This window comes from Eretmochelys imbricata, chromosome 12, assembly GCF_965152235.1.
Source record: "Eretmochelys imbricata isolate rEreImb1 chromosome 12, rEreImb1.hap1, whole genome shotgun sequence".
Classification (NCBI taxonomy): Eukaryota; Metazoa; Chordata; order Testudines; family Cheloniidae; genus Eretmochelys; species Eretmochelys imbricata.
Window position 1 is genome coordinate 16,283,877 of NC_135583.1, and position 26,227 is coordinate 16,310,103.

At 42.9% G+C, this 26,227-nt stretch overlaps 1 protein-coding gene across 1 annotated transcript in view; it reads right to left on the reverse strand.

Annotated features, from left to right (window-relative positions):
• NKD1 (NKD inhibitor of Wnt signaling pathway 1) overlaps positions 1 to 26,227 on the reverse strand; it is a 140,761-nt gene that overhangs the window by 105,765 nt on the left and 8,769 nt on the right. The gene's annotated exons all lie outside the window — the stretch shown is intronic.

The window sequence follows — 26,227 nt, forward strand, 5'->3', positions numbered from 1 at the left end:
TGCTCCCGACAGAATGGTGGCGGTGGATTCTCCAAGAGGGTAGCAAAGGAGATTTTCTCCCTACCCCAGACTCCCTTTCCATTGGTTTTGCCATAGGCAATGATACAACTCCATATTTTGAATCTACAGCTTGTTCACAGAAGACAGCTATTGGTATAGGCCATTTCATGAATAGCGCTGCTTCCAGGCTAAAGATAGAAAGATCTTGAAATGACCTAATAGAGGTTTTCAAACATCATTGAAGGGACTGACAGAGAAGCACTGTTCAAGTGGGTACGGAGCTCAAAAAACTAGGAGCAAATGGAACTCAGAACCACTTCATGCAAAGAGTGATGGGAAACAGTGCAGAATAGAAGAGTTAAAGGGAGATCTGATTCTGCTCCCAGTTAGGTGTTAGCCCAGAATATATGCAGTGACCTGCAGCCATACACACCTTATGTGCAGGGCATACTGTTGGCAAGGGAGCCAACTGGGGGCCAAGGCCACCCGGAGGAGGAACATCACCCCCCTTTTAAAGGGCCTGCAAACCAACTGGCACTACAACCCAGTGCGTGGGGTCACAGCACCACTCAGATTTGGCCCAGCTGTCCCTCAAGGAGGCCCCTGCACACCAGGTTACAACCTCACTCACTGAAATTTGGCCCCGTGGCCCTTCCATGATGGTGGAGGGTTGGCCAGGCCGAACCTGACTGGCGCTAAGTCACTAAGTCACAACACCCAGAGCAGGGAGATGGGCCCAGCCACAGGACAGGAGCCCAGCTGTTGCTGTGGGGTGAGGTGCCGCTGTGCATACAAGCTGAAAAAGTTCTGGGGCTTCCCTAACTCCCTAACAGGTGCAAACTGCAGTCACACCTGCATAATTGAGATCAGACTCCGATACCTTGAGAGACACGGTGAACAAGTGAGAGGAAAATTAAAATAAATCCAACCCCACATTTGCAGTATTGCCAACACCCCAAATTCAAAAATCATTAATCAGACCCATCAGAATGGCGAGATTCGCTTAACATTTAAGAGATATTTTTTAAAAAGATTAAATTGTGTTTTTCTGGTCTGTCTTTTGAACTCCCCTACCCACCCTTTATGTGTGTCCGTCAATTACAACATGACAAACTGTTGCAAATCTATGATGATTTTGGCCTCAGCTGCAGGAGCTCTCACTAGAGACCCAACTGAGATCAGGCCCCTGTTGTGCTCGGCTCTGTACACAATAAGAGATCATACGAAGCATGGTAGTGAATTTGTGGTGCGGGGGCTGGAACTGAGACTCACCAAACTCATTTCACAGAGGAGCTACAAAACATTTATTAATGAGGAGCCCATTTTTAAAACCCTGCTGAGATGGGCAGGATTTGAACTGTTGACCTACACTGAAAGGCTCTATAACTCATTAGCAATGCCCTGAGACATCCAGTCCCCTATCAGCACTAATATGCTACCTGTGAGCATGAGGCTGCTTTTTGTACAGATCAATGTTTACAATCAACTTCTGATTTTTGGGAAGTACACAGAGGGTACGTCTACACTGCAATGAGATGGCTACGGCTGGCCCATTAGCTGACGCAGCGTAGAGTAGGGTTGCCAACTCCTGGAGTCTGCCGTCATCTAAGATTACTCTTTAATTAAAGATTATGTCATGTGATGAAGCCTCCAGGAATACGTCCAACCAAACTTGGCAACCCTAGTGTAGAGGTTTGGGCTTGGGCTGCAGCCTGACCTCTGGTACCCTCTCTCCTCTCATGGTCCTAGAGCCCAGGCTCATGCCCAAACCCAAACATCTGCAACGCAATTAAACAGCCCTTTAGCCTGAGTCCAAATCAGCTGGCACAGGCCAACCGCAGGTGTCCAATTGCTGTGTAGACATACCCGGAGGGGGTCTCCCAGTCTCTGGACACATAGGCAAAGTCTCCTGCACAATGCTCTGAGCCTCAAACACTTTAGATCTGCCACGCCCTATTCTTAAGGGGACAAGCCCATTAACTGGATACAAATAATAATAATGCAGTAGTAAATAAGGATTGTGAAGGGCACAGAATTATTAACGGCAGTCAGTGAAGAAGCTAGGACTAGAAATCATGGCCTCTGGGTTTGTAGGTCAGTCAACTTTCCACTAGGCTACAGGGCACTATGGGGGTAGTCTGTCTGTCTGTCTCCTCCCCTGACCCTCCCCAAAATTGTACAAAGGCTGCAGAGGCCAAAATCACATGCCTTACAATAAAGTTGTGAGAGTTGGCAATGCTGGGCATGCTCCTGTGGAACGGATGGCCTGCATTGTATAGCACATGTCCTCACAAAGCTAAGCAGGTCCTTCCACCCCGGGTGAACTAATAATGAGCCACTCTAACGCAGAGCCATAAGGCGCTCTGCGTTTATCTATACATCTTACATTTCTCTTTTATTAGCTTCAAACAACGAGCGTATAGAGAGAACAGTGACAATACCAGACATTACTGTCAATCTCCACATTCCTACAGCGACTAAACAGTGTTGCCTCTTGATGCTCAAGTCTGCATTTTCATTAACATTGCTACGACCTCTGCAACAAAATGAACACGCCTGTGAAAAGGGGGTGGATTATAAAAGCTTCAATCATGTAGAACCAAATCTTCTCGTATTTTTGTCTGTCCAGCCCCAATGGAAGAGGCTGCATCAGTTTAAATAGAATTTGGCCCAAATCCACTTTATTTGTGGCATAAGGGATTAGGAGGTGCGGGTGGTACTTGGATGCTACACTGATTACTGAGATGCTAAAGTGATATGTGTCACTGCAAAGCAGACTATAAATAAAATATCCAAATGGTTTAAGTCAATGGGAGCGCACACATGCATCCAAGCATAGTATCTGGCCCATAAAATGGAAAACCAGCATCAGCTCTAACCACAACACAAATGGATGCAATTTTGTCAGGTCCAAATACAAAAAAGCAAATGAAAATGACAGAGCCAGAATGCTAAAACTTCAAAGAGTATCTGCAATAGACATCAAAATATTTCCAGAAATTATAGAAAAACATCCTTGAAGATAAGTAATGGAGAAGTATAAACCTGTTAAGATAATTAAATTGTCCAGAGTAGCAAAGGTAAAATATAGTATAAAAGTTGAGCTGTTAAAAAGTGATCTGTTGCCCGGATTAACTTCCTGTGTAAAACACCTTCTAATTAACTACAGCATCCCTCTTAAATGAATGCCCACTGAATGAATAGATTTTCTGCTTTGCAGAGTGATGAGTTAATCATATTTGTGCCATGCACAAATCCAGGCAGGTTATCTTGCCAGCTAGATTAGTGAATGAGGGCTAAGGCTGCGAGTTTGTCACGGAGGTCACGGACTCCATGACTTTCCAGGACCACCGTGACTTCTGCAGTGGCGGGTGCAGCTGGCCCAGGGGCTGCCTGAACCTTGTCCCCCTCCCACAGCAACAGGAGTTTGGGTGTTGGAGGGGGCTCAGGGCTGGGGCGCAGGAAGGGGTGAGGGCTCTGGGCGGCACTTACCCCGGGGGGCTCCCCGGAAGCGGGGACATCCCTCAGTTCCTAGGCAGAGGTGAGGCCAAGGGGTTCTCCACACTGCCTCCACCCACAGACACCACTCCCACAGCTCTCATTGGCCGTCGTTCCCAGCCAATGGAAGCTGTGGAGCCAGCACTTTGGATGGCAGCAGTGTACAGAACCCCCATGGCTGCCCCTACACCTAGGAGCTGAGGGGAGGGGGACATCGCCGCTTACAGGGAGGCGTGGAGAAGGTAGGGAGACTGCCAGCTCTGCCAAAAAAAAAAAAACAAACCCAGCACCCACGGCGCTCCTGGGCCACCCCACCCAGTACCCCCAGGTCACCCCCACCCCAAAATTTAGTCAGGGGTATATAGTACAAGCCATGGACAGGTCATAAGCCATTAATTTTTGTTTACTGCCCGTGACCTGTCCATACCCGTGCCTAAAACATAGCCTTAATGATCGCACCTTCATGCAAAATAAGTTCTATAAAACATGTGGTATGTGAAATGACTCAATAATTGAGCAAACCTGCTCCCTCATGAACAGCCCTCAGATTGTTGTGAGAAGTAAAATGAAAGCAGGGCACTCTAGTCCTCAGGAGGATACTCAGCTGAACTTTATGCAGCCAGGTCAGTGAAGTATTTGCACATAGTACTGAGTCGCACCTTTCGATTTCTATTTGAGGTTTTAAAGCAAGGCTTATTAATTTATGATCACCCAGGGAATGGAACAGACTTCTGAAAATAGTGGTGAAATCAAACACACTACCTTTTCTAGTCCTTGCTTGATGACCTCCTATCAGAGATGGTCTAGGAGTTTTGCTAATAAGGAAGTCCCTGTAAAGCAGGCAGGTCTAGGCAACCTATCATGAGTCTCTTTTGTGAAAGATGCGGACTCTGAACAAGCTAGAATATGCGAACAAAAGTGAACTTCGACCTGATTCTCATCCCATGGTAGATCCCCTCTATGGCAGGGTTCCTATGCTCTAGATCAGTGGTTGCCAAACTTATTCCGCCGTTTGCGCAGGGAAAGCCCCTGGTGGGCCGGGCCGGTTTGTTTACCTGCCACGTCCACAGGTTCGGCCAATCGCGGCTCCCAGTGGTTGCGGTTCGCTGCTCCAGGCCAATGGGAGCTGCATGTCCCTGTCCAGAGCCTTAACCACAGGGTCATGCCTATTCTCAGGCTTGGTACCAAGCACCTATATGGTCTAGCTTTATATCTATACCAGTAATAACCTATTTAATTGCTCTAGGACCACATATAACTGTAGCTGCTCATCCTCTGTCATTGTAGCCTCCAAGACCTGGTCTTGGATGCCAAAGATGGAGTTCCACTAGTCCATAAGTATTCCAGTGTAAGAACAGGTAAACAGAGCTCACTGGAATCCATGCTTCCCATATCAGAACCCCAGCGCCTCCAAAGATGGGGAGGCGGAAAGACAAATTTAATTTGATATTAAATATGGAAACAAGAAAACGTACGCTATAAGTATAGAAAATGTCCCTTGTCAGCATGGATGAGATATTATTTTCCACAAAACACATTTACTACTGTATGCCTTATATGAAAAAACCTCCACGAACCTCAGCCTGGAGCATATAATGGTTTATGCAACAAATACTTGTGAAATGCCTACTTAAAAAGTTAAACCCCTTGGAGGGCTTGTGAATCTTTTAGTTGTAATGCACCCATGGAGGATTTTATTTTGTATCTGCCTAGCCCGAAGTTAAGAGTACTTTCTGAACATGTTTGCTTTACGTGAAGCTAAAATCTGGGTTACTTGAGGGAGGGCAGAGGAAAGTCTAATAAATCTTACAATATACTTCTTGGCAAGAAAACTACTTACTGGTGTCATGAAGAAACAACTTTACTGCTCTCTAAAGAAATATTGGTTTCAGAAGTTACTATTGTATTCAAGACACATGGAAGCTGCATTAAATCAAGCTGTGAAAAGTACTGGGGTTACACTTAAAAAAAAAAAATCCTGAAACAGATCCTGACATATGAAGAAAAAGGAAAAAGTTTCTGAGGCTTCCATAAATTCTGAGAAGAGGAAGTTTAAAACCTGGGTGTTCTGTTTCTTAAGTCACATTCCACAAGGAAACAGATTGGTTTTATGTATACACTTTTACTACTCAAACTTTAGTGCTTTTTTTATTTTTACTTCTATTTTCACAGAGTTTTTTATATATATAGCAATTTAAGGAGCGCCAACACTCTACAGCATTGCTAAAATAGAGAGAATGCATTGGCTCTGAGGAAATCTACAGAATACTGTTTTATTCACATCTGGGCAAATGCCCTCAGCTGTTAGCCCACACCACTACTACTAGGTATCCTAGTTACTATAGCAGTGTCTACGAATACATCATTTAATTAACTCAGACAAGATCAATCAAGGCCACAGGCAGCAGGAAAGTGTGCTGTCAGCTTCCTATGTGCCTCAGTCTCCTCCCTCCAGCAATCCAGAGGAGAAAAACTGGAAGGCCCAAACTCTAAGGGGAAAAAAAAGAAACAACACACAGAACTAAGTGAACTTAGAGATTGTGAACAGAGGCAGATTGGGGGGAATGGAAATGAAGTAGTCTATCTACAGAACAGACAGCATAGGCAGAAGCAGAGCTACCTTCTCCCATAATGCCACACAGGTACCTCAACCTGTTCTCAAGGGACCATATGTACCAGGGGGAAAAGGTGAATTAATTCTCCTGGCCCATTCATTCCCCTGATTCTCTGCGAAGGTGTCCATCAGTCAACACCAACTGCCACAGCCCCTATTCTATAGGATACTGCTTCCCAGAAAACAGTTTCCCCAGAATTAGCAATTTGAACATACCAGTGTAGTGAGCCAGTAATCATGGATCTGCTCCTGTAACATTTACTCACCTTGCTCATAGATCCTATTGAAGTCAAGCAAATAATTTGTGAGAGTAAATTTAGTCATACAAGTAAGGGCTATTCGTTTGGGTTAGAGTTGCATGACTGGGCCCTAGTTCACTCTATTTGCTTAACTTTCAAGTCTCCCTTTTTTCCTAACAGAAGTATAAGGGATATTTGGGCTTTGGGCCAAATTCTACTCTGTTATACATGTGTAAATCTGGAGTTACTTCACGATTTATGTGGAGCTACTCCAGATTTGTATCTTTGTAAGAGCGCACAATCTGTCCCAAAATATGTAGGGACTGCTTGTTCAGTGCTGAAATGCAGCCATTTCCAGGCTGGAACACAATAGCTGTTTAACAGTGTACAGCATCATTACAAACCCAGATTTTTTTCTTCAGAGGGAAAGGACACAAAATTACTTAGAGAATATTTAAAATTTATGTGTTGCATTGAAAAAAAACTGTATATTGTTTTAAATTGGGAAGAAGTCTAATTTGGTCTTTAAGGTGTTGCATTTTTACCCTCAGCCCCATCCCACTGAAAAGAAAAAATAAATAATGCCTGACTTGTATTCTCTCACTTTGTTTGGACTAAACTGCAGGGATTTTGAAGATTTTCATCTAATGTTCTAAATATCTTGCTGCTGATGTATCCAGCTGTAAACTCCTTTGCTGATTGCTATAAATTGAAATTAACAAAATGACAGATTTTTAAAAGCTTTCAAATCCAAAGAAAAGTTTAATGAAAACTTTAATATAATTGTCTCTGCTCTGCATGTTACAATGAATATTAAATGTCAAGATGTTGCCATAAAAGAAGTGGGCTTTCTGTGGTAGTAACACTGATTATCTCAGACTACCTGGGATACAGGATACTCGTGTTCTTGTTTTATTTGGTGGTATTTCTTTTTAATCCCTCTTTTACGTTGAAAGCTAATATAATGCACGTAAGAACTAAGGGTTGGTAACTTTTTTGTCACTTGGAAGAATAGCTCTAAAGCCATTTCCCTTGTGATCTAGTCTTCCAAAGTGACAAAATGTACCAACCCTTAGAGTTCTTCAGTGCATTATTACATTAGCTTTTTAAGTTAAAGAGGGATTAAAAAGGAACACCACCAAATAAAACAAAAACACAAGTATCTTGTATCCCAGGATACTCTAAGATAAATTACCAAATAAAACAAGAAAATACCAGACATACTGGATTTAAGTCCAGTTTTATCTCCTAATTATTAAAAATGTATGCTGCCAAATGCACCAACCATTACAAGAACAAAAAAATCAGATCCAACTTTGCAAAAATGTTTACTGGAGAGGCCTACGCTGAAGGCTCATTTTATAAGCTTGGAAGCAGTTCCAGAGCTAATGTTATACATCTCAAAGGAACAAGATAAACTCTCACACACTTGCATTTAATATAACAACAACAGCAACAAATCTAAAAACACCAACAGTCTTTGTCCAAAAAACTTAAGAGATTTTACAGCCGAAGCAGCAAGACTGCAGTAATGACTTGTTCTTATCAGAGAAATTTCTGCTAATAAGCACAAACAAAATTTTTGGCAGAAATATGCTAACCCTTGTGTGTCAAGAGAGAGAAGGAAAAACAGCCTGGATCTCAAGAGGTCAAAACAATCACTTGTTCCATACAACAAAGCAAATGTTTTGGGAATTTCAAGAAGAGTCTTGTAGAACAAAGGTTCGACCCCTTCCATATTGTCTCTAGTTTCCATGGTTTTCATTTGGAAATTGAAGCCAAATGGCATCTAACAATGCAAGATTTAAATTTCCTGTCTTGAAGTGTGTGTGTGAGAGTGAGAATATGAATGTGACACAGACAACAGACACAAACTACATTTCAAGAGTCAAGCATATGTAGTGTTTTCACTTTCTACTTAAAGAAATAAAAGGTTCTCGCAGACTAGATAGCTCTGGAGATTAATATGGGAGACAGATTCTTTCACTTCCAGTCTGCTTTTTAATACCTGGCCTGGTTAATGGTGTTTGAAAGTTATTATCCTGTAGGTGGCCTGTGTTAAATGATCTGAAGTGCTTGGTAAACTGGGCACCAGCAAACAATAAGTGTTCTGTGAGTGCTCCAGAGGTGAAGCACCCACAGAAAAAAATTAGCAGCCAAGCTCCTACTCTTCCCCCAGCCCAGTGGCCCTGCTGATCAACTCCTCCCCCTCTCTCCCAACACCTCCTGCCTGCTGCGATCTGTTCCGCGGCGTGCAAGGGGTGCTGGGAGGGAGGGGGATGAGGAGGGACAGGGTCCGCTCAGGGAAAGGGGCAGAAAGAGGTGGGTAAGTGATGAAGCGGGGGTGGGGCCTGGGGGGAAGGGGTGGAGCAGGGTGTGGGAAGAGGCAGGGCACGGTGGGGATTTGGGGGAAAGGGTGGAGTGAGCGAGGAACCTGGGGTGGAGCGAGCGAGGAACCTGGGGTGGAGCAAGGGTGGGAAGAGGCGGGGTGTGGGCTTGGAGGAAGGGGTGAAGTGGGGGCAGGGCCTGGGGGGGAAGAGGGAGGTGTTGAGCACCCCCGGGGTAGAGAGGAAGTTGGCGTCTACGCTAAGTGTAAATGTGTACATCTAGGAACAAAGATTGTAGACCAAACTTACAGGATGGGGCACTCTATCCTGGGAAGCAGTAACTCTGAAAAAGATTTGAGTTTGAGAACCACTGAACTAGAAGATCACAACAGTCCCTTCTGGTGTAGAATCTATGAATAAAGAATGAAAGGCAACCATCGAACCAACCAACAGAACAGCAACCAGTATTAGCCAATTAAACTCTTCTTTTTTGGGGCTCTGTGGGGATGTAAATGATACACATCTGACCTGGAAGAAAGAACATGGCAATACACAGAAGGCTTTACTCTCCTACCAGTGCACATGCACATGCGAAACTGTCATTCTAGTGCAAAGAGGCTTTGCCATCACATATAAAAGGGAATATACCTGTGGAAAAGAACAACTATGTGTGGGATTTTCTGCAATGTTCTCTCTAACTGTTCCATCCAAGTCAACCACTGAGAATATAGTTAGGTCACAATGTTGAGCATTTTTGAAAATCCCACCCTTAGTTTTTCCTCTCAAGTATCTTCAGTAAAGACCAAATCCTCCAACCCTTCCATGCATGCACAAGGTCTGAAACTCAGCAAAAATAAGTTTCTGCTGAGCCGGGATAATGGGAATTTGAATCTTACCTTAGATATTTTTGTGTTCCCAAGTGTGATGTTATTCATTGCTTCTGATGAATAGAGAACAGATCATACACAGTCACAATTCCCTGTTTAGAAGGATGCTGAAAATTCCCCTCTCTCTTATAAGTTCACACTCAGAGTTCTCAAGAATACATGTAACATCAAGTGAAAAGCTGTCACTCAGACCATTTCTCTGACTGATGATGGAGAGATATGGCTTGTAGTATTTACCCACTGCTCCCATAGCATGCGAATATATATATATAGATACACACACACACCCCAAGTCATTTTTAAAACAACTATTTCAATAATAAGTGGGTTCTCCACAATTATATTTTCTTCTCCTGAATGCATAGATAAATAGCCCTTTGCTCATCTCTGAATCTGGCTTTCATGGGTACATCATCAAGCAAAGTTCTACCCAATAAAAACCGTTCTGCAAAACTTAATAACTGCATCTACCACACTTTGTCTGACATTCAAAAACCTTGGAAACTAAAATATGGCAAGAGCTGAACTTATTTCAACTTAATGATGTCATGTCTATTCATGCAGTCCACCTTAACGTCATGATTAATTTACTGCAAGTTCTACACCATAGTAAACTTAAAAATAAGTTATCTGTTCGCACAGTAAAACAATGCCCATGCGCTAGCGGCTAGCATTTGGCCACGATGGCTACTGAACTGCACTCTGTTTAATGAATGAGAGTAACCAGAATAAAAGCCACCAATGCTCAGATCTGTTAACAGCTTTAAGTTCTTTGCAACTTCCAGTAAGCCATATGTCAAGGTGACATTGCAAGTTGGCTTGTCATCACCCTTTTCCTGCCCTTCCCCACATGTAGTTTCTCAATTTAAGTGACCTCTTAGCTGGTGCCTCAGCAACAGCACTATGGTTCCCTTTTAGTTATTCAGTCACTTTCAGGCCAACATTTTCTTTGTAATTTAAGAGAATTAGAATCCACAAAGCAGGGGGAACTACCCATCATTGCACAACTTTTCTATGTACTATTTGAAGAGCACTCCTACATTGGATGCATTTCAGAAATGTAGCTCTGAACTTGGATCATAGCTCACTTTGCTTTGTATCATTTCCCAGGGCCATGCCTTAAAGGAGAAAAAATTTCCACTTTCAGTCTCTCAATGGAACACAGACTCCTTACTGAAGGGTGAAACCTCATTTAAGTCTTACGTCCTTGACTCAGACATACACATATGAACTGTCAAATCACTTTACCTTTTCAATGGAAAAGCTTCCACTGCACAGGCCTACTTTGAAAATGTCTTTCATTAGACTCCCATAAATTAGAGATGGAAACACATTTCTCTGTAAATAGAGTATCTTTCTCCTGTCCCACATGATACATTTTGTAAGATTTATTTCAGTTTTAAAAGCAAAACAGGGTCTATCACTTCTTTTGAAAGACTGCTCTGCAACCTAAGACATCTTCACCATTAGGCAGTTTTGCCTAATATTCAACCTAAATTTTCTTAATTTCATTTTATATTCCAAGTTACACTTCTTTGTTGCAAACTCATATCTAATTTGCTGCCTTCTATCACCTCCATGTCTCTTTAAGCTCTGCTGCTTCGCAGGCTTCTCTCTCTTCTTTATTATCAATTTCCATATGGATTAGCTTGCCTTTTCCTAAAACGACGCTCCATTTCATTATTTTTTTTAAATCTCCATTTTTCCAATCACTCTAGGCCCCCTTTTATCACTTCTCCATCCTAGTTGCACTTCACAACAACGTCTAATTTACTATATCTGCAAATGTCATTAATGTGCTATTTATTTCCTCTATCAAATCATTCATGAATAGGTTAAGTAAGACCTAGCCTAAAGACCCTGCAGAACTCCATTATGCACCTCATCCTGAATCTCGTATATGGCCTTTATCATGGGCTTTGGTTTATGGTCTTTCCATGAGTTTTCAGTCTCCATAACAAAGTTCCTACCAAACCAATCTGAATTAAATTTTCAATAAAGATATTGTGATGCACAATATCAAATGCCATCTTTACATCTAAATACAATTAGATCTACAATGTGCCCCTTCTCCGTACTTTTGTTATTCTACAAAATCTGGCAAGTTGTATGCTTTATAGTTTAGTTCCCTTCTAGATTTGTATATTCACAATATTTGTTCCATTATATGACTAGAAATAAAAGTTTGGCTTATGGAACGGTTAATTGTCAGGATTCCTCCTCTTCCCTTGACTGAAAATAGACAATATGTCTGATTTCCCACCTCCATTCTTATGTAACTTTTCATTTGTTCAGAACTTTTCAAAGTTAATTGCCAGTGGTACAGTATATTCATTAGTAACTCTCTGAACACCCTAGGATGTGTTATCAATTGGATGAATGTTCAGATTTCCCAGGTAGTCTCTCTGCTTTACCAATGGAACCAGCTTGCAATGAAGGCCCATTTAAAAAGGCGAACAAGTGAAGGTGGGTGGCTTCTTACTCAATGCTCATGTACTTTTAATGTGCACAAGCCCATTCTATAAAAATCCACAGATCTGTTACAAGTGGAACAGGAGAAGCAATCGCTGTTCCAGTGAAGAACAGGAAAGGGAGAAAGCATAAGGTAGTTTCTGAAGAACAGATGTTTCCTGCAATGCTCCAAACAGAACAGCAAGTGACATCTCAGCTAGGGGCCTATTCTAAATTCATTGATGTCACCCACCGACTTTCAACTAAGGCCAGAAGCAGTGGACGCTCCCTAAAAGTCGGAGGGGGGCCCACTGGTGCCTAAACTATGGCCCCACCCCCTGCATGTCTCCTTCCACAGGGGCCCCGCCCCCACGCCACACCTTCCGCTGAGACCCCACCCCACACTGCCCCTTCCCCCCAAGACCCTGCCCCCCCTTGCTCTTCTCTACCTCTCCCTTCGCTCGCCCTTACAGCTGGTAAAAATTGAGAGGGCATAGCCCCCCCCACTTTTAAAAGTGATGGGGCCATGACCCCATGGCCCGCCCCCGGCCCCCCACCCATTCCAGCACCCCTGACTGGGGCCCTAAGGTTTCAAAAATCAGAAAACAGAACACAGTCACATTAAAATGCCTCTAAACAAGTAATTATTTTGAACAGGGCCTAATCCTGAAGCCTTTGCTGTCAACTGGAACAAGCCAGAGAAAGGGTACTAGGACTGGGCCCTATAGTGTGACTGCATGGTACCGGAATGATATGAGTAGATTAAATTTATGACTAAATCCCAAATATTAGAGAATCTATTTACACTGGCATCTACAATTGAATCATACTATATTGCTCTCCATTACACAATTATTAATTGCCCATACCAGGGACTACTGAAGCCAGTTGTAAAATCCCCTGTGAAAACCAACATCATCAAATGCCTGATGAGCATGACTTCATCACAGAACCACTGAACATTTTCACACATTATCATCCTCTACTCAAAGTAAGCCTACTCCAGGATTATGTCAAGTGCTGCAGATGTGGACTGATACAATGGGTAATGTCCCACAATGGATCATGTCCAGGACCTGGTCAACTGTTCTTGTTTCCAGCTCATGCATTCATGTCTCACTCTCATTCATAAAGCACTAAGATTCAATCCAAAATTCCACACATATTTAAAACACCAACAGACAACCATATAATGTATTTCTCAGAAGAAAACTTAAACCAGGATTTTCCAACTGGATTTGCATGGATGGATTCTTGAATCCACAGGGAGTCCCGCTGACTTCAATGGGGTTCAGTGAGGGTGAAAGGGTCAGCTCACATGGACACGTTGCAGGATCAAGTTTAATTAGCAAAAAAAGAACATTCAATTTTCAGCTTAAGATTTTTGGTTCTGTTTTTTAATAAACCAACTAGAAGCATTTGTGCAATGGAGCATAATGAGCTACAGAAGCTGAAGTAAAACCAAAGAAATAAAATCATTCTTAACAAAATGACATTTAATGGTAGAAGGACATGTCTTTTTTTTTCTTTTACATGATGTACAAGGAATGCAGTCTCATATTTTCATTTTGAGAGACTAAGCAGAGAGAGAATGATTTTACACAATCATTTAGATTTTTCTTTTACAAATATCTTGTTGCCCTTACACACCAGGGTGCTCAATGGGTTTGCTTATCAAAGCAGGGTCTGCCGGGTTTGGACCCCTGAAGACAAGAAATACTTTCTAAAATGAAAAATGCTCTGAAAAAGCAAGAATTCTGCTGCTAAAACATTGCATCCATAAGTTCTAAAGCCACATTTGAAATGTATCTCCCTGATAACTAGAGACAGACTCAAACCAAAACCACAACTATGGAGGAAGTTTGGATCCAGATCTGAATTTCACAGCTCACGTCCCATCTCCATTCGTAGCAATAGTTGGAAAATGCTTTTCAAACTTCTGCAGTATTTGCTCCATACACAAGAATTGTGTTTAATAGCACACCTCATGGGATTTGTTTTGATTAGTTGTCCAAGCCTTTGATTCAAAGTCTATAAATAGTTAGCTGCTGAACAGAAATGAAGAAATGTGCCCTGATTGAGGCCTCCCTGCTCATGAGGTCATTTACCTTAATCCTGCTTAACTTTATTGGACTCTACACAACATATATCATTGGCTGTAAAAGAAGTCATTTATACATAGTTCTTAGCCTTTCCTTATTCACAAACTGGAAATAGTGAAGCCAAATATAGTGTACAACAATTTGAGGAGTTGGATAATACGTATCAAGTCCATTCACGGGAATTCTTAATTGCTAGATAGGCAGGGGCATAAGTGCTGGAACTAGGGGTGTTACCACAACCCCCTGGTTTGAAGTGGTTTCCATCATATACAGGGTTTCCAGTTTGAGCCAGTGGCTCTCAGCACCCCTATACAAACTGTTCCAGCACACCTAGCCAGGGGCAATTCCCTCTGATACAATCAACTGGAGAGTGTTTTCCCTGGTTACTATGGGCGGGCTACATTGTGACTGTAGGCTCAGCACAGAAGAAGGAGTCAGCTGATTGCTGTGCTGTCCCGGCAGCAGCCTGGGATGGAGATTGTGACTCTCTGGGTCACAATCTTCCTTCTGGTTTTCTCATTGCCCCAGGGAGGGAGTAAACTGCAGTGGGTCTGCAGACACCTGGCAGGTTATACACTGCCCGACGTGGTATGCCACCAGGTGGGGGGAATTGGCTCCCCCTAGGATTACCATATTTCATGCTCCCAAAAAGAGGGTGAGCTAGAGGGGGGTACCTGCAGCAGGGGTACTCACTGGAGATGGGGGGCAGTGTTGCTACCTGTCACCGTGGCAGGGTGGCTGGCACAAGCCCAGGACCCAGTGTTAGTTATCAGTCAGCACCTCCCTCTGGGACCCCCTCCCAGGGCTGGAAAACCTGGACATATGGTAACCCTAGCTCCACCAGCAACTAACTCATCTACAAGGAGGGCGGGAAGTAGCAGCTCTGCTGAGTCTGTGTCCCCTTCTGCAATGCTACTCATGGTGTGGTTAGCCAGCATCAGGGGATGCCTTACGCCTCCTCACTCCCTTGAAAGTCTATGCTAGCCAGGCCACGATGTGGCTTTTTATTTCCCCACTAATGTTCAGCTATTGCACCATGTGGCATTTAAAGCAAGTTTACAGCCACAGAGACTACTGTTAAAATGGAAATATCTAATTGATCTGTTTTGGAGACACAAAACAACTGGGGGGGAACAATCTGAGAAAGAGGAATTTGCTAGCTCTATGTCAAAGAGGTCTCTTTCTTAGTCCTCACAGGGAAATTAAAAAAATTCAGCACAGGTTTGATGCACAGACTAACTACAATTATTACAGCCAGATTGGCTGCACTTTCCAAAACCACACAGTTCCTGGAATAAAATCATCCCTATAATCCAATATTCATCAGAGACGTTTTCTTTACTAATGCGCTGAAAGTGCCCAAAGATGCTGTTAACTCTTTTACCAACGGATACAATTTGTTTTAACTCTCCTAAGCTTTATATAAAACAGGACAAAACACTTTTTTTTTTTTTTTTTAAAATCAAGCTTTCAAGTCAAGATGAGAATGCGGCTGACTACCACACCCTTGCATCTGCAGTATAGACTTGCTGACAATTGCTGGTATCAAACAGGATGATAACTATATCTTCAATACCACACATTTAATTTTGGTCCATGTTATTTAAAAGAGCAAATGTCTTCTCAAGCAGAAAATTAAATAACAATGACTAAAAAGCCTTGGAGTATCCATCTCTAGCTGTCACTCGCCATTTCCAGACATACACAGTGGTGACACTTCACTATGGAATGCTAGGAAGAGGGAGTAGTTGCTAATTAACCTGTAAACTTGCTCCACTTTCAATACTGAATAATACAAAAGCCCACCAGCACGGGAGGCATGCTTCTCCCTTATTATAAAGCTCTCCATTACAAAGCCACTCCCCAGACAAAAGACTACTGCTCTGACTCACAACTCCACTTCAGTTCATTGTAAACATTTTGACATGCATTTCGCTAATACGCAATCTCCACTGCTCCCAAGAATAACCTTACAGAGAGGGTCATTTCATTATTTAAGTGAACACCACTGAAGGCTCATCTGCCCACAGCTTAAGGTCTGACTGGCAAATCAGAGCTGCTTTTGCAATCACTGATGAAATAGTAAACGGGACTCTCTTTCCACTCTCCTTGATTATACCCACATAGCCCCACTGAGAAAAATGTCACTTATTGTTAACAGTGTCAAAGGAGCAGCTTTGCTCTCTTCCTATATTATTTTATCTATTTCAATGTATATACATACTGATAAAGAGAGCACCTATCCTTAGACTGTAGGCACCTTGCACATATCATAAATACACAACCTCATTAATACCCCAACATAGCTTAAATGAAGCAGTACAATTCAATATAACCTCTACCAGCACATCACCCTCTCCCTCCAATACTCCTTGTAATTTCCTCCCCCACTGACTCCCTCCCATTTTCAATTGCCTGGGGGAAAAGATGAAACTTTGCAGCATGCACCAAATTCTAAAGAGGCCCCCACCACATGGATCAGCTGCGAACACCCACCCCCCTCTCATTTATATTAGTGGTCTTCAGTTTGGGCACCTCTGCTAATCTCAACAGGGGTAGTACTCCATGGTAGTCTTTCAGGTAAGTATATACTCAACCATTTAGGGCACATCTTCACTGCAGCATTAACTCAGGTGGTCAACACCCAGGTTAGCCTAACTCGGGTAAGAGTGGCAATACTGCAAACTCAGTCTTGAGTGTGTCCACTCCACTATGTCCACACTGGTGCTGCATTTGTTTGTGCAAGACACAAAGACATCAGTGGGCATATCCCATGGTTCATAGTGTTGCTGCCACTCTATGATTCTTTTTCCAGTGAATTGTGGGAGAACTTCTGGGCACACGGGGGAATTTTGGGAGAACCTATCTGTCCTTATGGGCACATGTGGGAGAGGGGGAAGAATTGTGGGAAGGCACTGGAAAATTATCAGCATTTGAGTAGTTTAGTCTTCATCCTTACTGTGGGTGGGTTACCAGTTCGAGCATGAGCAGCACTTAGGTTTTACCCTACACCCCATGACGGGCCAGCTGGCTCAGATGTTAAGCACCCATACACTTGTGAGAGGATTTTGTGCGTAGATGGGAGACAGGTTAGGGGTGACACCTGAGCCTTTAGTGAAGACTAAACCGCAGGCCTTAGTAAGTCAAAACCCAACACTTTAAAAATCACCCAAAAATCCACAAGCAGCCAGTGGAGATCATGGAGCATGTCCCGTTTATGCTCCTTGCAACATACTCCACTTACCAATTGGGCTGCCACGTTCTCCCCATCTTTGGCCTGTGGATGGTTTTAAGATTAGGACAGCACAACGTTTGTCAGGTGAACTCAGAACTGAAGTAAGTTTTAGTCAGTGTGGAGATGATTATAGACACTACCAGAGTGTGTAGCACTATAGTATCTGAACGCTCCTACATCATTTGTTCTTGTGGAAGTACTGTCCTCAGTGGAAGCACAGCTCCTCCTCCTCCTTCAAAGCTCAGTAGAAGGAGCAGACTCCACATTGACTCATTTCCAATTTGTCTGGGAAAACGCCTACACAAACCAATGAGACGGAATATCAGGAATCAGCCTGATCTCTGGAAAATGTCAATTCCACAACTGTGGGCATCACCTGGAAAGCCTGAACATGCCATTTCCCCCTCCAACGTGTAACCTGAGATCTGAAACATCCCAGGAAAACACAGATGCTGAAGTAGGGATAGAGAGTGAAATGTGGTCAATGAGATAGCGACAGCCCATTCCTGGCTTTGTAGATCAAGCCCAAGACATTCATTGGGATGCATAATTGGATAGGCAACTAGTGTAAACCACAGCACTGGTATGGTGTTTTCTCACTGCTTTGTGCTGCTTTTCAGGCAGGCCACAGTATGCTATATAACAAGACAGTCCTCCTTCTCAGAGCAGGCACAGCTTGTATAGTCTAAACTAGAGGTGATAAAAGCATGGATCATCACAGTTAGCTCCCAGTCCAACTGGAAAAGGCACAGTCTCCTGCTCAGCCCCAAATGAAAGGTTCTTGCACACTACTGCTCCATGGGTGGTCAGAAGCAGAGCCTTGCAGACCACTACTGTTGCACACCCTTTTTGTCAATTAACAGGGTAGGCGAGAACAGATTCTTGTGGTTTCCTCTGTTTTGCCTGAATTAAATCGGAGTCAGCTGCAGTCCATCCACATCCCCATTTTTTTCAGAAACTGGGACATTCAGGAGACTACATAGTCCACCCTCAACCAGAAACACGCAGCGCTTGGCGTCAACAGCGTCTTAGTGGTAACATAGCCCAGAGCATCCTATGCTCTCCCACAACAGCCACACACAGATGTAGAATAAAATGGTTGCAGAAATGTGCCTTGCTGAGTCCTCTGGGAGTTGCCAGACACCACTCTTGGGGATCTTTTGAGAGAAAAGAGCGGTGCCAGCTTAACACAGCTCCATCTATCGCCATCAGATCCTGTAAGGGAACCAGCAGAAATTCATCATCCTGTCCAAAAAGGCATAAGAAACTATCCATCAGTTCCACCAGCTCTACTACACTGCCATTTCCTGATCTAAAAATCGACTGGAGTGGATCTAGCACTCCGGAGGAAGTCATGTGGTCCCACTGGTCACCCTCTACTATCTTCTTAAATAATCTTTCCCAAGAAGGATGATGGAAAGAGAAAGAGCAGTAGCTGACTAAATCACTGCCATCAAGTGATGGTTTCTTGAGCAAGAGCTGCAGTGGTCAGTGTCTAAGAGTTGATCATAGCTTCCCCTGCTGCAGTGGGCAGCCGGGCGGTACAGAGGTTCATCTCACATGTGGCCAACAGGCATTAGGCCCTCCAGCTCCAGAACGGCCCAAGATTTGTGGAAAATGGGTGGGTGGCAGTATAACCCTTTCTTGCTGTGGTTGGTTATTTCTGCAAGTAGGATGCATCCTTACCAGTCCTTTGTACACAGACTGACGAACTGCTCCACTCCATCCACCTTCTTGTTACAGGCATGAAAGTCTAACCCTTTCCATGATCAACACTCCTCTGCTCTGTTCCCCAGACCTAGATCTCTACTTCTTCACCCAGGGCAAGGAGGTTGCTTCTTCTGCATTATTGCCTGATGCACTTATTATAAAAAGGGAAGGTATGAGGCTGAAGCCAGAGTGAACATCATGATGTGTGCATCTTCTAAAATGTATTTTCCCTCATGCTTGTAAAAGATGATGATTTCATACCATATATACTGGCAATTTTTAAAGTAGGAAAAAACATTATAATATAATAAGGTGACAAGGAACAGAGAGAAAAATCAACAAAAAGAAAATCCTCTCCATTTTTCTAATGTTTAACTCTAAAAATCCTTCATAAATTCTCTTTAAACCTTCAACAACAGAAAATTCACCATTCTGCTGATGCTATCAAAAAATTCACCCAAAGAGGCTCTCTTTAAAAGAAAATGTTATAAGGGAAGGAAGTGGGGAAAATGTAATGGAATATTTCCTACTAATTAAACATAGCTTCATTAGTGTGATGGTATAATGTCCACTTGGCCTTATTAATTGATTTAGCTTTGAAATGCTTAGGTCTTCATCACTGATTGCCACAATGACATCCAATTAAAAGCAAACTTAAAATACATTTTCAAAAACAACAACAACCCAAAAATGATTTTAATGCAGACAAATGCAAGAGCTTTCTGTAATACCTCTGTGATTTCTAATGTTGCTATTAATTTTTAATACAGTCTTTAAATTCCAATGACTCGAGTCACTAAGGAATTCTAAAGTACCTACAATCCTCAGCCAAACAAGGAATGCTTTCATCTCCTTGCCTCAGAATCGTGAAGTATAAACTCCAAACCTCTGTGCAGAAGGAATTTTTTAAAAGAAGAGTGTATTTCTCAGGATGATGATGCTCTACCAAAGAGCAGCTCAGTTCCTTTGTGTTAAGAGACCAACAGCCCTTCTTACAATATTTCAAAGCAGCAGCTGTGACTTTGAAACTAGGGATTTATTCTGGCCACCTGCTTTAAAATTAACCAAAATAAACAAGTTGGGATGGTCCAGAGTCATACCCACAGGATGGAAAGACAGCACAGGTCATTTCATGTTAGAGTGTCAGATCCTGCAGATCACTAATTTCAGTGTGTTGTTGTCTCTGTGAGGACTTCTGGATCATGCCTGAAATGCAAATCTAACTAACTGGTTTTTAAGGACGAGCTTGAGATGTCCTTACTCATGATGAGTAATACCTCACTCCACAAGTAGTCCCCCACTAGCTTCAATTGGAGCACTCCTGGCATAAAGTACCGTGCGTTATCACATTCTGACCCTAAATATTTTGTTTGCTTTAGTAGTAAACATTTTTGTAAGTTATTTAACTTCTGTAGCAACAATGATAAAATAGTAATCAAAATTTTAAACCCTTGTGCTTTTCAACATCATTAGCCAATTTGTTCTGGTTTGAAAAGTTGTATCAATGCGGTAAAAATGGCATCCAACAGTGTTAACTGTTGCTTCAGTGGAACATCAGAATGGCCCTCACTACACAGCTGACCCAGCACAATACATATCAGTTCATCTACATAGATATCTCCAGGCCTGATCCTACTCCTATTAAAGTCACTTGATTTCAATGGGAGTTGGATCCAGCCCACAGTTCATAATGACTCAGTTGCCTATTGGCTAGTGTCAGCCTTTTTTTAAAAACACATTAATATTAAAAAGAAAAGGAGGACTTGTGGCACCTTAGAGACTAACCAATTTATTTGAGCATAAGCTTATGTGAGCTACAGCTCACTTCATCGGATCCTCACTTCATTTCTTTTTGCGAATACAGACTAACACGGCTGTTACTCTGAAACCTGACATTAATATTAAGTTATTTCAGAAACGGATTGCAAGGAAAATGTAACGGATTTCACACCCCCAAACTCTCTTTCCAAACTACAAAAGAAAAAGCAACATTTAAAAATAAATACTCAGATTCCTAAAAGTCAATTTAAAGAAAATGTTGCTAGAAAAAGCAGGCTAGTGGCAGAGGATTTTCCATTTTCTACTCGCTTGCGGCTTGCTCACTCATTGCACACTGCCCATTTGCAGATAAAACTTTGACTAAAGTAACCAAATGTAACATTAACAGAGCCGAAGTGGGAATGTGCACAGTTCTCTCAGTGACGACTGGCAAAGAACCCACTCCTTCAGCTTTAACTTCAGGAAGAGGCTCTGGAATTGAAAAGGCTGCTGTGTGTTTGTTTTTGTTTTCCCTTTTTTTTTTTTTTTTTTATAAATTACTCTTCCGTTTGATGTCTATTCTAGCTCTCTTTTTAAAAAAAAGACACACATCAGGTTAAGATGAAAACTGCCCACACGACAAGTTTGTGTTTACAAGCTTAACAGCAAGTTTCATTTGAACACAGGTCAATGCGGCTCTAAGAAAACATCACATACCAAAAATCACACATGGTTAGAACACATCACGAGCAGAGAGGAATTGTGGACTCAGTCCGTGAGGCACCGAGCCAGTCTGAGAAGCCCTTTGAAGTTAGAAAAACATCCTCTGGTCAGAGCACATTTGTGAAGCCGTGGGACAGGCGCTTTAAACAACATTCACTCTGAGATCACCTGCGGTGTACTGGTGGATAGGCGCCTGTGTAACTTTAACAACATAACCCTTTATACTCCAACAAAATCACTCTCTCCAAACTATATCATATCAACAGTATACAGTCAAAAGTATTGCATGGCAATCCCTGGATCATGCAGCTCTCTCTAGAACATCATTTCAGGAGTTTCACTAAGGTATGTAAAGTTTGTGCAAAACTTACTGGTGAACAGAACTTCATTAATGGATGAAAAACAGTGTTTTATCATCAGTCAAGATGGCAACAACTGAGGAACTTGGAGAAGCATGGGGGTTCACCAGTATGGCCAATGGAAATCCATGCTGCATCAAACCCAGGATAAAGGTCAGCTTGCTAGCCCCTGGAGAAGTTGCACCCAAATACCATGGGGATCACATTTTGTTTTGGCATTATTTTAATGACTAGGCTATTTGCAGCCAAAATCTTTTCTTCTTTTCCTCCTCTCCATAGCCAGAAGCTGAGCCCAAGCACCAGAAGAACCTCTTTCGAGCGCTGGTCTTGCAAACTGAGCCTTGTCTGCAGACCTCTGTGCCTCCACCACACGTGGAAGCCCCACAAACTTCAGTGGCATGCTGCTCAGTTGTAAGAATTTCCCCACATGAATTGGCTTGCAGGGTTGGAGCCTTGAAGTGGCAATTCCATTGAATTGGGTCAACTGCCCCCTTGCCCCTTCACTTTTTAAAACTAAGACAGCTTTATCCTTCTGGCCGAAATTCTGCCCTTAACCATGCCTGAACAGGTCCCCCTCAAATCAGTGCATCTGCACAGTTATACAACTGAAGGCAGAATCTGGCCTACAAGTTATTCTAGAAAAACACTGCAATTTGAGAAGACAACTAATTTTTGCCTTTCTATTTATCGTGGGTATAACCAAACCACAACCTTTTTGCAGAGCTCCTCTTGATGCTGATGGAAGCGCTGACTCTGCAGTAATGATAAGATAGGGCTCTCCTTCCTTGCTTTTAATATGCTCTTAAGAGTATGAAATTAAGGTTTTTCTTATCTACCAATTTGGCCCTTCTCCATTTGGGAAGCGCTCTGTCCTGTCCCGTCCATCCCTGCCTTCTGCCTCCCACCCCGCAAAGAGGTGAAATTAACAGCTTTTTGTGTTTCAGTTCCTTGGTTGTGCACCAGTATTATAGAGGTTGCCATCAGAAACGTTTCAGAGTAGCAGCCGTGTTAGTCTGTATCCGCAAAAAGAAAAGGCACCTTAGAGACTAACAAATTTATTTGAGCATAAGCTTTTGTGAGCTACAGCCCACTTCATCGGATGCATTCAGTGGAAAATACAGTGGGGAGATTTATATACACAGAGAACATGAACCAATGGGTGTTACCATACACACTGTAACGAGAGTGATCAGATAAGGTGAGCTATTACCAGCAGGAGAGTGGGAGGGGGGACCTTTTGTAGTGATAATCAAGGTGGGCCATTTCCAGCAGTTGACAAGAACGTCTGAGGAACAGTGGGGGGGAGAATAAACATGGGGAAATAGTTTTACTTTGTGTAATGACCCATCAACTTCCAGTCTTTATTCAAGCCTAAGTTAATTCTATCCAGTTTGCAAATTAATTCCAATTCAACAGTCTCTCGTGGGAGTCTGTTTTTGAAGTTTAATTTGTTGAAGAATTGCCACTTTTAGGTCTGTTACTGAGTGACCAAAGAGATTGAAGTGTTCTCTGACTGGTTTTTGAATGTTATAATTCTTGATGTCTGATTTGTGTCCATTTATTCTTTTATGTAGAGACTGTCCAGTTTGGCCAATGTACACGGCAGAGGAGCATTAGCACATGATGGCATATATCACATTGGTAGATGTACAGGTGAACGAGCCTCTGATAATGTGGCTGATATGATTAGGCCCTATGATGGTGTCCCCTGAATAGAAATGTGGATACAGTTGGCAACAGGCTTTGTTGCAAGGATAGGTTCCTGGGTTAGTGGTTCTGTTGTGTGGTGTGTGGTTGCTGGTGAGTATTTGCTTCAGGTTGGGGGGGCTGTCTGTAAGCAAGGACAGGCCTGTCTCCCAAGATCTGTGAGAGTGATGGGTCATCCTTCAGGATAGGTTGTAGATCCTTGGTGATGCACTGGAGAGGTTTTAGTTGGGGGCTGAAAGTGATGGCTAGTGGCGATCTGTTATTTTCTTTGTTGGACCTGTCCTGTAGTAGGTGACTTCTGGGTACTCTTCTGGCTCTGTCAATCTGTTTCTTCATTTAAGCAGGTGGATATTGTAGTTTTAAGAATGCTTGACAGAGATCTTGTAGGTGTTTGTCTCTGTCTGAGGGGTTGGAGCAAATGTGGTTGCATCGCAGAGCTTGGCTGTAGACAATGGATCATGTGGTGTGGTCTGGATGAAAGCTGGAGGCATGTAGGTAGGCATAGCGATCAGTAGGTTTCCGGTATAGGGTGGTGTTTATGTGACCATTGCTTATTAGCACCGTAGTGTCCAGGAAGCGGATCTCTTGTGTCGACTGGTCCAGGCTGAGGTTGATGTTGGGATGGAAATTGTTGAAATCATGGTGGAATTCCTCAAGGGCTTCTTTTCCATGGGTCCAGATGATGAAGATATCATCCATGTAGCACAAGCAGAGGAGGGGCGCTAGGGAACGAGAGCTGATGAAGCGTTGTTCTAAGTCAGCCATAAAAATGTTGGCATACTGTGGGGCCATGCGGGTACCCATAGCAGTGCCGCTGATTCGAAGGTATACATTGTCCCCAAATGTGAAATAGTTATGGGTGAGGACAAAATCACAAAGTTCAGCCACCAGGTTTACCGTGACATTATCGGGGATAGTGTTCCTGACAGCTTGTAGTCCATCTTTGTGTGGAATGTTGGTGTAGAGGGCTTCTACATCAGAAACGTCTAACACATGGAATAGGGTCAAAGAACAGCTACTGCTATGGAACTAGAAGGGACCTCACAATATATTTGTGGTTACCAAAAGACATTTCTTATTGTTTGCTGTTAAGTTATTGCCCCATCCAAGGTGCTCCTCACTGCAGTATCTTTAATTCCATAGTGCCCGTCGTTCCAGTTCTGGGCCTCTTGGCAAGAATCAGAGGGTGCCACAGGTGAGGAATAAGTTGTATTGGCAGAGATGTACTTTGGGCATGAACTGTGTGTTGTATGCGCATAGGCTAAGCGCTGGCAGAGCTTGCATTTCCCCTGTCCTTATTAAGGGCTAAATACTACCTCTGGATAAGAGCACGGGGCAGCCATGGCATTCAAAGGACATTTAATAACCTAAGTCTGCCCTGTGCTTGCTGTTAGTTAAGCACTTTCACAAGCATCTGTTTCATCCAAATGAAAATAAATTACAAAAAAAAACCCAAACCCACCCACTCCGCCGCCCCCCAGAAAAACCCCAAACAGTTAAACCAACCATCTTGAAATGACTAGGGGTGTAAAGTCTGATGATCACATTCTGGATAATCACATTCTGCCTCCTTATAATCCCCCATGCAGTCTCAAATGGATACAGTATTCTTCCTCAACTGTTGTGTTTAAAGTGTCTGCTGCTGTGTAGCTGCCATGCTTCAATCCATCAATGGCTGCATTTCCATGGTAGGTGAGAGGCCACCTATAATAGTTCTAGTAGTAATAATAGGAAAAATTTGCGACCCAATTTTCTATGGCCTGGTCTACACTACAGCTGCCAGCTGATCTAAACTGCGCAATTTGTGTTACGTTAGTAGTGTAACTCAAGTCAACGTAGCTTAGATCTACTTACCACAGGCTCCACACTACACTATGTCAATGGGAGATGCTCTGCCCCCGACATTGCTTCCACCTCTTGTTGAAGTGGAGTACAGAAATCGGAGAGCTCTCTCATCGACTGAGCATGTCTTCACTCGACCCGCTAAATCCATGCCGCTGCAGTGCCGATTTAGCTCCATAGTGAAGACAAGCCCTATGTCACATATTAGTCCAGAGCAAAACGGTTAGTATGTGTCTTCAATCAGCCATGAACAACCCCATTTAAAAAAAAATGTTTATTACGGAAAGGTGGGTGTGACTCATAATGGAATCATATAATAGAGCTCACTGGACTTAAAAATTTTTAAAAAGTCAACCTCCAAACCATTAAAAACAGGGATGTGATGTACCAATGGGCTGCTCCCACTGCACTAAATAATACCGTAGCTAAAAGCCCTATTCCTGATTATCTATGAGAATATAAACTGCAATGTAATTGCCAAAATCCTTACTGAACTCTCAGAGAAGAGTGACTGAGTAAACTGCCATGATTGAGAGGAGAAACGCTGCCACTACAGGATCAGTGCAATCCCTGGTGGATGAACAAGCTGTTAGTCTGGCCATTTTACTCCTCCATCCTCACCAGCTGACACTGCAACGAACCTGATCCAAAGCCCACAGAACTCAATGAAGTTCCTATTAACTTCCGTGGGTTTTGGATCAATCCTTAAGGGTGTAGGAAAATAATGTGGAGGTTTTACAGATTATGTAAATAAGACTTGCTCAACCCCCAAAGT